At 59.4% G+C, this 3935-nt stretch overlaps 1 protein-coding gene across 1 annotated transcript in view; it reads right to left on the minus strand.

Annotated features, from left to right (window-relative positions):
- The window catches only part of LOC113207570 (translation initiation factor IF-2-like), a 27086-nt gene that overhangs the window by 22810 nt on the left and 341 nt on the right, over positions 1-3935 (minus strand). The gene's annotated exons all lie outside the window — the stretch shown is intronic.

Consider the following 3935-nt stretch of genomic DNA (forward strand, 5'->3'; position numbering starts at 1 on the left):
AGTCGGAGGTCGCTCCGGTGAGGTTGACAGACGTGGCTGGCACGCCAAGATGGCCAAATTATGCGTGCTACACAGCGTCCGATTGCGGGCGATTTTGCATGGCATGCATGCAGGGTAGTCCATGGACCATGGACCCCTTCCTTTATTTTGCTTATATGTACTGTACCGCATGCAGGCGGGCGGGCGGGCTGGCCTGCCGTCGGCTTAAGGCCCCGTGTGAGTATGCAATCCACCCGCACGACTGCATGCGGTACAGTGTAAGCGCAAAATGAAGGTAGGGGTGTATGGACCACCCTGTTCTATGTCGTCTCTGACTACTACGCCGTACGGCTCGATCGAGTAGGCCACCCGGCACAGTCTAGCCACTGGACTGGATCAACCCGTTGTTAGTTTGAGAAAGATCGACATGGTCGTCGTTGGCGACGGGCAGGCCGAGATGCTGGACCCCGGCCTTGAGCGTGCTATGGCGAATGGGTTGCTGCTTCGTGGGCGTCTCCCTAGCCTATGGGTGCCCGGTGCCCGGGCCGCGGGCTTGCGCTGGCGCTGGCGGCAGCGCCTCCGTGCAAGGCAGGCAACCCAACGCGCTCGCGGCTCCTGCTCCCCACCTCCTCCCGCTCCTTGAGCTCGCTGCCCCGCCGCGCCCCGACTCCCTGAACGGCATTGTCCGCGCGCCTTCAAGTGTGACCGGCTCCAGGAGGGGCAGGGTCCTCTGCGGAAGGCTCGTCCTGCAACCTCGCACGGACGGATGGGGCCCTTGGCAACAGCAGAGGGAGAGAGTGGCGAGGGAAGAGGGGTTGGGGGGGGGGGGCAACAAGTCCGCACCACATATCTCTGCCCTCGCGTGAGGACTTGCAGCGTGCGGTACCACCTGCGTACAACCGCCACGCCCCGCAACGCCACGCCCGGGCCATACCAACACCGCGAAAACAATTAAACGTAACGATGGGTCGTTATACGCTTTCCCTGGGACCGGAATTATTATTAATAATAATAATATAATGAAAGCAACTCCCTCGGTGGCCATACGGCCCCGCGCGGCCCGCAGGGCCCATCCAGGATCCCGCCTGGCAGTTGGCCGAGGCCGAGAGAGAGAGGACCCCGTGGAGGAAACAATTATCGGGGTTCGCTGAGTGAACGTTTACCCCTTCGTTCTGCTCCCATTTCCCCGCCCACGCCGTGAGGGCAACGCCCAATTTCAGGCCGATCGATGACTGATCGTCGTCGCGTCCCGCCACTCTGAGAAAAAAAAAATCTTTTTCTGGCATTTCCTTTGCATCCAGATGTCTGCGCAAGACCACACACCAGCCAACAAGAGACCTACTCTTATCCCTATAAAAATCGCCTCGCGGCCGCATTGGAAACAATGTCCATAACTAAATCGGGCAACACATCGAATTGATATTACCTGCACCCACACAGAAGTGTTTTTATTTTAATCAAGCAAAGAACTTTTCTTGAGTAGTTTCTCCCCTGGGTAACACATTGTTTACTTGCCAAAAAATTACCGTCTCTATTTCAAGCATAGAAACACTCTCTTACAATAACACGAAAATAATACTTGGAATTTAGAAAAAATTCTCGGCGTGCGTGGAAACTGGGTTAAGCGTCCGTACTCCATTAGTGAACGTGTACAGTCCACCCACACTTCCGTGTGTGTCGTGTTGTCAGCCATTTCGAGCCGCACGCGACACTGTCCCTCCCCCTCCCTCCCGCACCTCGATGCACCTTCAGCCCGCGTGCTCATTGATTGGTCCGAGCAGAAGGGTGGATCAAGGCGTAATGAGGAAAGGGGCAATAGACGATAATTATTGCCCAAGTAGGCAGAGGGTAGTTGGGTGGACGGGCATATCCAATGCGGTTAGGATGCCACCCAACAGGAAGGGAATCCCTCATACTCAGCGCACAGCGTTGCACAACTACTCCCAACTCCCGTGCTGGCCAGCCGCTGGGGCCGGGCCGGGCACTGACCTACTCCGCTGACCAGTCGATAAGCAACCCCCAGAAAGCACCCGGAGTTGTGGGAGATCTGGACTCGGCGGCGAGCGGGCGGCAGGTCGAGTTACAGGTCAGGGTGGAGAGAGAGAGGGGGGGGGGGGCAATGGGGGCAGCGCCAAAGTGTAGCGGGGCAAAGCGAGGGGTTAGTGGGGCACGGGCACGAAGGGTCGAGGAGGACAGGACCGGCAGGCATGGCGATGGTGATACACCAAAAAACTTAACTGGTGTTCTGCTTCATTTTAATACATCTTTTTCGTTTACTTAATTTTCTCACGAGCATTTAGCTTGTTTTGGGAAACGGTTCACTTGCTACAAGCTTGAGAAAATCAAGTACACGAAAATGTAACTTACTAGTATCCAGAACAGAGACAATTTTTAGAGGGGGGAAGGGGAAGGCTATTGAGCTTGCAAGAAATCCATCGCATACGACATTTAGTCAAACATACCCTGAGCAACCCTTATGAGAATGCAGGACGCGCCCGAGAGCATCGAGATGCCCGGTCCCTGCTGCTTCTTTTCCAGACGGTTAGACCACTGCGCTCGCGTCCTCAGCTTGACACAGCAAGAGGAGCTGACAGCGCCCGCACTCACCTCCGCCGCTGTTGTCTGTGAAGCAGTCCGCAGGGAGCACCCCCCGTCAACCAACAAGTGCTCGTTTCGTCGCGGTGCTTGGGCGGCCCGTCGCGCGCACCGGGGCTCCTGGTTGCGTCCTGGCGACTGGAAGGCGCCGCGGCGCGCAGGCACCACAGCTACCGCTCCGGGCGTGGGTGGGAGGCGGCCGCCAAACCCAGCCCAGAGGAGGCCCCGCGGGAGGAGTCTGCGGTCCTGGCGGCGCCGGGTGCGACGGGGCGCGACGCGGTGTGCAGCCTGCCCTGCTGCCGCCCTGCTGCCGCCCTGCTGCCGCCCTGCCCGGCCCGGCGCGCTCGACTCGACAGGAGCGCGTCTCCCCCGGCCTGCAGGCCCACCGCGCGGTGTGGCCGCGGAGCCGCGGAGCCGCGGAGCATCGACCGGAACACCCCGGCGGGCGCGGGCGGGCTCTCGCCGCCTCGCCGCCGCGTCTGCCGCCGCGTCTGCCGCAGGCGCCGAGGCTGCCGTCACACCAAGCAGACGCCGCCACGCCATCCTCGCGCCTGCCGTCACACCGAGCAACACCGAGCAGCCGCCGCAACGCGGTGCCACCCCCTCGCTGCTTCCACATTAACAGCCGAGCCAGGTGCTCCGTGGACTTCTTGGAGGGTGCGCTTGAAGACGAGCTTCACCGGGGGGGTCCACGTAGAACGATGCTCCAAATACATTACTCACCAAATGTTCCATGCCAGCGCAACGGCATCCATGGGGCCCGGGCGGGCGGACACCCTCGTCGTGGCGGTGGCAAGGAGGTGCAGCAGGGTGAGTGCAGAATCGTGTGCGCCGCTGCAGCACCCACCTCTCGTCCGCGAGAGTGCAAGCAGAGGGATGAGTAACGAGAGCGCTGCGGTCGCCGCACGTCGCCACCGCCTGGTGGGTAGGCCATCTCCTCTGCCGCGCACACGCGTGCAGTGCTGGCTGGCCTACCTCGCCTCTCACGGGCGCTTCGGCGTCACGTCTGTCTCTGTCGATACTACGTCGTCGGTCCGGTCCAGGCGGCGCGCTCCCTTCGCCATCCGTCGGCTATGCGCGGGCCCAGCCTTGCCGCCGCCACCGAATGACCTCACTGACCCTAGCTTATAAAATATGTCCATCATGTTTTAAACATATTTATTTATTGTAAGTTTCCCTGCTCACAAAGTTCTTGTAGACTTGAGCGCTCGAGCGCTGGGCTCGGATCAAGCTGGGAAGGAAAAATAGCTCCTTTAAGAGCTTTGCTTTCTCTGCAAGAATTAACATCAATTATGAAGGCTGGAGACATATAATGCATAAGAGTGTTCACTGAGAAAAGATTACTTGCAGCTGTTTTAGAA

This window comes from Frankliniella occidentalis, unplaced genomic scaffold (genome assembly GCF_000697945.3).
Source record: "Frankliniella occidentalis isolate FOCC.00 unplaced genomic scaffold, Focc_3.1 Scaffold18, whole genome shotgun sequence".
In the NCBI taxonomy this organism is placed as follows: Eukaryota; Metazoa; Arthropoda; class Insecta; order Thysanoptera; family Thripidae; genus Frankliniella; species Frankliniella occidentalis.